This window comes from Mastomys coucha, unplaced genomic scaffold (genome assembly GCF_008632895.1).
Source record: "Mastomys coucha isolate ucsf_1 unplaced genomic scaffold, UCSF_Mcou_1 pScaffold9, whole genome shotgun sequence".
In the NCBI taxonomy this organism is placed as follows: Eukaryota; Metazoa; Chordata; class Mammalia; order Rodentia; family Muridae; genus Mastomys; species Mastomys coucha.
The window spans coordinates 55,739,745-55,751,056 of NW_022196915.1; the positions used below are offsets into that span (position 1 = coordinate 55,739,745).

The following is an 11,312-nucleotide window of genomic DNA, read 5'->3' on the forward strand; positions in this document are numbered from 1 at the left end:
TTTAAGCATATTATCATTATCATATTTTTATTTCATATAGACCTTTGTTAAGGCACAATTGAGAAGAGCTTGAAAAGGTACAGTATTAATAATAATTTGACTGTGAAATGTTCTAGGTGAGTAAATCCCTGGTTCTCTAAGTAGAAGTTTAATGGTAAGCCAACTTTCATAGGATTATATGAATGTGAAAACTGGTAATGAGTATCTATAGAAATGGTCTTTCTAAACTCCCTATTTAAATTTCTTTCTGAATATGCAATAAACATCATTTTCATCTGTAAAAAAAAAAAAGAAATTAAAATCTTTCTAGAATTTAATGAATGCAAAACATATCCAAAGTTATGACACACAATGAAGGCACAGTAAGAGGAAAATTCCATAGCACTAAGTGTCTACCTTTAAAACAACTTAACAGCACATCAGAAAGCTCCAGAATAAAATGAAGGAATCATACCTAAGAGGAGTAGATGCCAAGAAATAGTCAAAGTTGAGACTGAAATTAATAAAATTGAAACAAAACATAATGCAAAGAATAAACGAAACAAAGTGTTGGTTCTTTGAGAAACATCACTAAGATTGACAAATCCTTACATCTAAAAATAATGATGATGATAATAACAAAATATTCTTTGTGATATTCAGAATATTTATATATGAAACATAAATGAATTTCACAATTAGGCTTGACTTGACTCTCATCACCAAAATGTCTCACTATATACATCAAATATTCCCAACTCTGAAGATGCTTGAAATTTGAGACACTTCTAGTTCCAGGTATTTCAGATAAAGGATATTTAACTGTATATGTAACATGATTTAAAAAGGCACTTTAACCTTGTGGTCATCTCACAAAAATAAAGCTCCTGTTCAGCCACAGAAAAATGTCATACAAATCTCAAATGCCTAAAGAGAAACATTCTGCCAAACACTTGGTGAGAGCTAACGTCCTGAAATTAATGTCATCAGAAATGACAGCAACAAAAATCTGAAAATTTATCAAATTCAAGAGAAACCCAAATAGGCATAATGGATGAGCTTACTGCATTATTCTGGATGCGACCCTACAACAGTAAAAACAATCAGTAAAAGATAAGGAAGGACGAACAAGATGACTGTATCAGGATGACAACCTGACTTTAGTCCCTGAGATCCACAGAGAATGGAGAAATCATGTGCATACATATATATATATAGTTATAGTTATAGTTATAGTTATAGTTGTATAGTTATAGTTATGTAGTTATATATAGTTATATATTATAGTTATAATTATAGTTGTTATAGTTACAGTTGTTATAGTTACAGTCAGAGTTGTTGTAGTTACGATTGTTATTGTTATAGTTACAGTTGTTGTAGTTACGATTGTTATTGTTATAGTTACAGTTGTTACAGTTACAGTTGTTATAGAGTATAATGTTAGTTATAGTGTTAGTCATAGTGTTATAGTGTTATAGTTATATAAATTACATATATAATTTTCAATAATTTTTAAACTCAGAAAATATGAATAAAAATAGGCTTTACTAAAAAGCTATCTTCATAAAATCTATCTGTTCATTAACAGTGACAAAAGTACCATAGTAACATAGTATTATATGTTAATAATAGGAAAAGGTAAGTGTGGGTCAAGTGGAAACTTACTACTCTTAATTTTTTGTAAATTAGAAGTCTTCTAAAATAAGAAGGTATTAGCATATATCTTCTTGGAAACACAACCATCAAGAAAATGGACCAATGCTGATGATTATGAAGGAACTGGAAGACAAATTCCACATGGAATTCTACATCCATCAAAAAAAAATTTCTTTCAAACAAAAAATTTACATTTGTGATTGCCTTATTCACAACAAGGCAACACTTCAATATGGAAATAATTCACCATTAAAAGATTCATATACAGAAATACTAAAATAAATAGTTTCAGCATTAAAGAGGAAAAACAGAGATGTAGATCTATATAGAGGAATAAACCCCACCAAAATGAGCATTATATGCATAAATATAACTTTTAACCATTCCATTAAATTTCAAGATAATTGGCTATGTAAGTGTTCCTTTGGCTTTAGAAATTATGGAGATGTACTGTGGGTTTAAAACAAATACATAATTATCACACTGTATACTATTTAAAAATACAATTATTGTTTGATAATTTTTGTAAAAGCAATGGGCCTCATAACAATATCACAAAAGCTCAAAGAAATGAGTTAAATGGTTATGTATAATATCTATATACAAAATGTATGGTTAAACATAGTTGAATGTAGACAAGAAGAAGTCATAGATGCTTACTATAAACCCAAAAACAAGCACTCAGAAGCAACAGATCACAGCCATAGATTAACAAAATAAGAGCACATCATTAAATAAATAAATAAATAAATAAATAAATAAAGGCTGTGGTGCCACACACCTTTAATCCCAGCACCTGGGAGGCAGAGGCAGGTGAATCATAAAGTTTGAGGCCAGCTTGGTTCAGAACAGCCAGACTCCACAGAGAAAAGAGCTCCACAGAGAAACTGTCTCAAAAAACAAAAAAGCAACAAAACAAAAACTAGAAACTCTCAATCCAAAAAAAGGCTGAAATGAAAAGGGAGCTGGAGAAATAGCTCAGTCAGTGAAGCACTTATATGGCAAACACGAGGACCCAAGTTTGGGTCCTGAGAACCCATATAAAAAGTTGTGCTCAGCAATGCACACCTGTAACTCCACACTGCAAGATGAAAGCTTATTCTTAGAAGCTTACTGGCCAATGAGGACTGGACACAGAATTGTCCTCTGACCTCCATGTGTGCACCATGCACATGCCTGCCAACAACCATAAGCACATGAATGCACACACACACACACACACACACATACACACAAACACACACACGTGCATACACCCATGTGCGTGTGCTCACATATGCATGCACACACATGCTCATACATACAGATAGATAGAATATCTTCTAAAGGAGGAAAGGGAATGAAGAATAGTTGTAATTAAATAAGAACCTTAATGAACTTTTAAGTAGTTTTATGTGCCTCCTGCAAGAAACATAATTGAGAATGAGGGACACAAACATATAAAAATTCAAAATGGCGTCTTGTATGGGGTTGCATGTCTGTCATCCCAGCACTTGGGAGATGGAGGCAGAAGGATCAGGATCAAACTCATCCTCAGCCTACATGACTAGTTTGAGGCCAATCTGAACTACAAGAACCTTAACCCTTACAAAAATCAAAACAACAATAAAAATATCAACTATCTTAAGTTTTTGTAGACACTGCAAATTTAAGTTTTCTTGATCTGTTCTACTGAAATTGAAGCCTCTTGGACTATGGGCAGCTTGTCTGGAGCAGTCTTGACTAAAGCAAAGCTTCCAATGTTGTCATTTAAGTAGAAATCTTTCTCACATGCTCCTAACAGCTGAGTTTCCTCACAGTGGCCACGGAGACCACAGAATTCAAGCCAGTGGAGCTACCAAGATCACAATCCAGCCAGTTGTTCCTTGTCAGGCAGTTCCCTGCTCAAGACAATGGACACAATAAAAACTGTCAAGTAGCTGACTTGTTTCTGGACAGGTAGACAAGCCTTGGAAAGTCCCAGGTAAACAAGAAAGTCTAGCAAAAGAAAACAAAACAAAACAAAACCAAGGAGGAGGGTGTCTGAAGAATAAAAACTGTGTTGTCTGCTAGCCTCTGTATGTACATAAATACATGGTACAATGCATCTGCCCAGAGATCGACATGCACATACAAGAAAAAATAATAATGAATTAACACATAAAGGTTATAGAGAAAGAAACAGTGTCTGGAACACCTGGCAATACCTAATCACTGGTCAAACACTCTTTATACATCCTGGGTTCAATGACTGAAAGCAATAGTATTTAGGCAGCGATCCTTTACATCCTATATTAGAACACAAGCTGCCCTTTAAAACTGTGTACACTCTGAAGAGGCCAGATCCCACAGCCTGAAGAGGCCAAGCCTCATCCATCCCCCTGCCACTCTCTATCTGGAACAGAGTTTTAAAAGCTGCCTGTGCCACAGCCTACCAGTAGCTCCTAACTCAAATTCCTAGCCAGCACCTATATCTCCAACCAAATGGAACTGAGGAACAAATTCCTCAGGCTTGACAGCAAGTACCTTCACCCACTGAGCCATACTACTGGTCCCCAGATGTGTTTTTTAAATTATTTATTTTATATTCTTGCATCTTTGAGAGGGTCTTGGTGGAGAGGACAGACTATCCTTCCAAGAGCTAGGTAATCCACCCCCCCCAAAGAATAAACTGATTGGAGAGTCTAAAACCAACTTACAATTGCTTTCTTCCTTCATCCAATTCTTCCCCATCAGCCAGTATTTCCTTACATCAGCTCAGAGACAGAAACCACACACCTAGAACAACTTCTCTGCCTCAGAGCCTGCCAACCCGGGCTTTTTACCCTGCCTGCCCTGCAATGTCTTCTCATGAACCTCAAAAAAGACCATAGCCTATGCTTTCTTATTGTCCCCATGAGATCCCCCAATAGACAATGAATATCCTCACTTCTTCATCTGTGCATCTTGTGCCAAAGCCTGTCCCCTCCAGGGAGACTGTAATGCTACATTGGCCTTTCTGGGTCATCACTGAGTCACCTCCACTAATTAAGAGACAGACACAACCGTATCTTCAAAAGATCCTGACGAGAACATGAAAAGAAGCTGCGCGGTGGTGGCGCACACCTTTAGTCCCAGCACTTGGGAAGCAGAGGCAGGAGAATCTCTGAGTTCGAGACTAGCACGGTCTACAGAGTGAGTTCCAGAACAGTCAGAGTTACACAGAGAAATTTTGTCTTCAAAAGCCAAACCAACCCCCTCCAAAAAAAAATAGTAACATGAAAAGAATGATCGCGGGGTTTGGGAGAAATGGCTCAGCAGTCGTTCTTCAAGAAGACCCTGGTTTGATTCCCAGCACCCACACAGCAGCTCACAACTGTCTGTGACTTCAATTTAAAGAATCTAATGCCCTTTTCAGGGCTTGATGGGTACTGAACTCATGTGGTGCACATATATGCATATGCAAACATGCAAATATATTAAATATTAAATATTAAAAAACATAGAGTGATTTCAAACAGCAAAGAAAAAAATGAATAGAAAGTTGTCCATCTGACAAATGTTGCTTCCAGGTGATTGAAGACTTATTGCTGCACGATTCCAGCTACATGACAGTCTAGGGCAGGAAAGACAGCCCTGCAGTTAAAAGCCTGTACTGGTCTTACAGAGGAGCAGAGTTCATTTCCCAGCACTCATGCCAGGTGGTTCACAACCATTTTTAACTCATATGGTGCCCTCTTCTGGCAGCTGTGGTACTTCAATCATATATACCCGATGCGTACATAAACTCATAATTTTAAGTAAAATAAACAAAAAAAAAATCTTGAAATACTAACCATATGACATTTCATAAAAGATAAAACATAAAGGTGGTTTAAAACCAGAGTGTGACAACTTCAGAAGGTTCAGAGTAAAGAGGAAAGTCTAAATAGGGAGGAAAAACAGGAGGGTTTTTATTAGGGTGACAAAGTTATTCTACCTGATACTACAATGATAAATAACACTATTTGTCAAAAACACATATAAGTTTATAGCACAAAAAAAGAAACTTCATGTGTGCAGATTTGTTAAAATGTGGGCCAACAAGATGGCTCATCAGGAAAAGGCACTTACCTTTACAAAACTCCTAGTCTGAGTTCAATCCCTGGCAGCTGAGTGGCAGAAGGAAGAATGCCCAAAGTTGACTTCTGACTTCAACAACATCTGTAAAAGAATCGGGATGATAACCTATAGAATACAGAAACACAGACTCTAAGATCAAAGGCAAAAATAAAATGTGGAACAAATGGACTATAATTGATCAACTTTCCTGTGGGGCACAAGTGAGTCTTTTTGTTAGCATCATGTATGCTTGGTAGAATTGAACAGGTAAATACGTGGATCTCAGATAACAGGGGCTGAGTGGAAGGTAACAGATGAGCAGAGGAAGTCAGCCAGAATGGCACATCTGGAAAGAAAGCTGAGTTAGATCCTGGGATACAGGGATGCCTAAATCTCACAAGGCAGAGAGGGGTAGGTGTGTGTTGTCTGATGCCTTCATTAACAGGGTCAGTCCAAGGCTGCACTGCATTGTATAAAGAAAGAGAATTTGGGACTACTTCTTCCTCTGTAAACATTCCCAACAACTTTATTAGGGCTAGGAGATGTTACTGGAGATAAAAATTTCATGAACCTTTAAAATGTTTTGTTTGATTTTGCTTTGTTTTTTTGTTTGTTTGGTTTGGTTTGGTTTGGTTTGGTTTGGTTTGGTTTGGTTCGGTTCGGTTTGTTTGGTTTGGTTTGGTTTGGTTTGGTTAGAGTCTCCCTGCAAAGTCCTGGCTGTCCTGGAACTCATTATGTAGACCCCACTGTCCTAGAACTCACAGAGTCACCTGCCTCTGCCTCCCAAGCAATGGGATTAAAAGCCTGAACCACTACCACCTGAACTTAAAGTATTCATTTTGATAAAATCTTACCATCTCAACTTCACAAGACAATTTTTGACAGGTGCTGAATTTCCTTATGAGTATAAATGTTCTTCCAAAAGGAGAAGCTAAGCAGATTAGAGTTTGCTTTAGAAATGAGCAAACAGAACTGAGGACATTTTGACTTGGCCCAGAATCAGAGAAACTGATTGACTGATGGTCTTATCTCATTTTTTTTTAAGTTTCATTACATAACAAGGGGAAAATCATCTCAAATTTTCCTGGCCCTCACCCTTCCTGCCTCTTTGCTTTCTTTATAGCTAAGCAAAGACACTCAGAAAATTGGCTCTTAAAAAACATCTTTAGAGCAAGAGCCTGGCTGTGATGTGGGTAGTGACCCTGCTTCCTGCTTGCTGCAGAGCTTTCCAGATATTAAAACTCAGACTTCTCATAAGTGGACACCATCTTAATCATCCTCTTTGTTTTTCTTGATCGGAACCAATTATAATAATTCACAATCACCTATTAAATCTCCTTTTTCCAACGTCATCCTCATTCTCTCTTTTCCACATGCTCGAGATGTAACCTGAGAATCATGTTTTTCCCAGGCTCATGCATCAGTTGAGGCCCTCCCTACTTTTCCACTGCATTACACCTCTTTCTCCAATACACCTTCCAATTCATCCAGAAACAATGTCTCTCTTCTGTTCTCTTCTGTTCTTTATTTTTCTCTTTTCTCTTAACTGTCATATATATATATACCTACACATGTACACACATACAGATATATGGAAACATAGACTCTAAGATCAAAGGCAAAAATAAAATGTGTAACAAATGGACTATAATTGATAAACTTTCCTGTGGGGCATAAGTACACCCTACTTGCAGCTGCATTCCTAAACTAAAAGTTTCTATGCTTTCTCAGGACAAACAGTGCTTACTTCTTATCCTCCAAGCCTAACACATGCTTCACTTTTTCCAAAACACCTCGTGATCTACAAGGGAATCAGCTTTATGAAAGATAAAAGTTACCTCTACAAGTCCTCCTCATCAGGGAGCTCATCGTTTTACCATTCCCTTCTTGAGGGCACTGGAATGTTCTGCTTCACCGATGTGCTGCAGTGTGCAGGATTCCTTGCTATCTTCTACCCCAGCACTGGATTGTGAGGACAGAAACCCTATGTCATAGCTATGCAATCTGACTCCCTGCTCCAATTTAGGGTAAAGGGAAAGAAAGATGGGAAAGTAATCAAAGGCATGGATATTAATCCCAGCAGCTTCCAGTTTTACTTGTGAACCTGACACTATGACGACGATCTAATGTGTGCTGAAATGTTTAAAAGCTGTGAATCACACTAACAAGCTGTTCAAATTGGACCTTCCTCTCATCTTGATGAATATAATCCCATGATTAAAAATTGAAAACTGTAAGTAAAACTAGGATTTGATATTATGCAGTCAACAGTGGCTAAATATAACTGCTATTGCCATTATCCTGTCTCCTAGAATTGAGCTACCCATGTTTACATCTGTAATAAAGTCCTACAATTTTTATAGTTATGACTTTATTTACTCTAGAAATTTTCTTATTTCTTCCCTTCATTTCAGCAAAATCACTTTAATAATAGTTGGGAATTTTGTGTTTTTTAGAATACTGACAGTGATGGGGGTTTTAAAATGAGAAATAAATGTATCAACATTTTTAAATGAATAATGTAGGGACTGAAGACATGGCTCAACAGTTCAGAGTACTTGCTGCTCTTGCAGCAAACCCGAGTGTGCTTCCCAGAGCCCACATAATAGACTACGACCACCTGTAATTCCAGTTTTAGGGATTCAATACCTTTTCCTGGCCCCACTGGTACTGCATGTTCATGGTACACATACATGAAGATAAAACACTCATACATGTAAAATAGATTGTAAAAATTATACTGTGATTTCATCAAATAAGATAGATTTCAAAACTAAAATGATTATTTCTATATGATTCAAAAATTATTCCTTCCAATTTTTTTTTAAATTAAATGTCAAATTTGTAAGTTGTAATTTAAATTATCAAAAGGCCAAATTTTATTTAACTTTTCCTTCAATTATATCTGACTAAGCATTGGATAGAAACAAAGATTATTTCCAATTCAATGTCCATTCAATTGCTAATGAATAGCTAATATCATATTCATTGGTATTACGTCTAGAGCCACATACATATAAACTGAAGAGTAGTCCTGTTTAAAATTGCAAAGTGCTCTTCAGCTGTTATACGCAAGTGTTGAAAATATTACACTCATCTGTGCAAGACTCCAGAACCAGAATTTAAAATGAAAAGAAACAAGAAATGGATAGTACGTACTACTGGGAAATGACATCATCAGCTGGGATCTACTGCATCCATACCATCTGCCAACCCAAAGGGGTGGATGAGGTAAAGATGTTTTGACAGTTACATAAACACAGCCACCACTCATAACTTTCCTGCTCACCCATGTCTCTAGTACAGTACCCTTAAGTCTCCATAACAATTAAAGACAATTCCCTCAAACTCTGAGACTCAAGTCAGGTGTTATAAAAGGGTAGTTTCCTGGAACTGGAAGAACACAGGCTTAAGTCACATTCTCATGCCTACCACTGGATACAAAACTTCAAGAACAGAGGCATCCATGTGTTCTTTGAATAGTGCATTTTTCATGTGTTTAAATAACATACCCAGGATGAAAAGATATTTTATATTTAATATCCTCAAAAATTAAGAATAAGAGTAGTCCCTGAAAGATGATAGCATAAAAAGAAAAATATTTAGAATTTGCAAGTTGTACAAGACAATTATCAGTAACAACATTTTATGTTCTTACAAAGTGCTAGTATAATTTGTTTATTATCACCTAGTCCTGCCAGGGGAGAGCTGATCTCCCAGGAGTGCTGACACAGGCTTATAGGCCCACAGGAGGGACAAGCTCAAGCCAGAGACAGCAAGACCAACTGACATCAGAGATAACCAGAGGGCAAAAGGCAAGCACAAGAACCTTACCAACAGAAACCAAGGCTACATGATATCATCAGAACCTAGTTCTCCCACAACAGCAAGTCCTGGATACCCCAACCCACTGAAAAAGCAAGATTTAGATTTAAAATCACACCCCATGATGCAGGTAGAGGACTTTAAGAAGGACATAAATAACTCCCTTAAAGAAATACAGGAGAACACAAGTAAACAGCTAGAAGCCCTTAAAGAGGAAATGAAAAAAATCACTTATATCACTTAAAAATTACAGGAAAGCACAAGCAAGCAGATGAAAGAACTGAACAAAACCATCCAGGATCTAAAAATGGAAGTAGAAACAATAAAGAAATCACAAAGGGAAACAACTCTGGAGATAGAAAACCTCAGGAAGAGATCAGGAGTCAGAGATTCAAGCATCACCAACAGAATACAAGAGATAAAAGAGAGAATCTCAGGTGCAGAAGATACTACAGAAAACATTGACACGATAGTCAAAGAAAATGTAAAATGTAAAAAGCTCCTAACCCAAAACATCCAGGAAATCCAGGACACAATGAGAAGACCAAATCTAAATAATCGATATAGAAGAGAGTGAAGATTCACAATGTAAAGGGCTAGTAAATATCTTCAACAAAATTATAGAAGAAAACTTCCCTAACCTAAAGAAAGAGATGCACATGAACATACAAGAAGCCTACAGAACTCCAAATAGGTTGGACCAGAAAAGAAATTCCTCCCATCACATAATAATCAAAACACCAAGTGCATGAAGCAAAGAATATTAAAAGCAGTAAAGGAAAAAGGTCAAGTAAGGCAGACCTATCAGAATTACACCAGACTTCTCACCAGAGACTATGAAAGCCAGATGATCCTGGGCAGATGTCATACAGATCCTAAGAGAGCACAAATGCCAGCCAAGGCTACTGTACCCAGCAAAACTCTCAATTACCATAGATGGAGAAACCAAGATATTCCATGACAAAACCGAATTTACACAATATCTTTCCACAAATCCAGCCCTTCAAAGGATAATAAAAATAAAACTCCAACACAAGGAGGAAAACTACACCCTAGAAATAGCAAGAAAGTAATCATTTTTAACAAACCAAAAAGAAGGTAGCCACATAAACATACCCCCATCTCTAACAACAAAAATAACAGGAAGCAACAATCACTTTTCCTTAGTATCTCTTAGTATCAATGGATTCAATTCCCCAGTAAAAAGACATAGACTAACAGACTAGATATGCAAACAGGACCCAACATTTTGCTGCATACAGAAAACCCACCACAGTGACAAAGACAGACACTACCTCAGAATAAAAGGCTGGAAAACAATTTTCCAAGCAAAGGTCCCAAGAAACAAGCTGGAGTAGCCATTCTAATATCAAATAAAATCGACTTTCAACCTAAAGTTATCAAAAAAAAAGATAAGGAGGGACACTTCATACTCATCAAAGGTAAAACCTACCAAGATGAACTCTCAATTCTGAATATCTATGCTCCAAATGCAGGAACACCCACATTCATAAAAGAAACTTTGCTAAAGCTCAAAGCACACATTGCACCCCACACAAAAATAGTGGGAGACTTCAACACCCCACTCTCAGCAATGAATAGATCGTGGAAACAGAAAATAAACAGTAAAACTAACAGAAGTTATGAACCAAATGGATTTAGCTGATATCTATAGAACATTTTATTCTAAAACAAAAGAATGTAACTTCTCAACACTTCACGGTAACTTCTCCAAAATCGACCATATAATTGATCACAAAACAGGCCTCAAAAGGCCCATGCATCCTATCATA

The 11,312-nt window shown here is 36.8% G+C and overlaps 1 long non-coding RNA gene across 1 annotated transcript in view; it reads right to left on the minus strand.

Annotated features, from left to right (window-relative positions):
- The window catches only part of LOC116084826, a 60,486-nt gene that overhangs the window by 12,614 nt on the left and 36,560 nt on the right, over window positions 1–11,312 (minus strand). The window contains exon 2 of the long non-coding RNA XR_004116275.1: window positions 5,707–5,796. This is a non-coding gene — a long non-coding RNA (uncharacterized LOC116084826). The remainder of the gene's footprint in view (window positions 1–5,706; window positions 5,797–11,312) is intronic.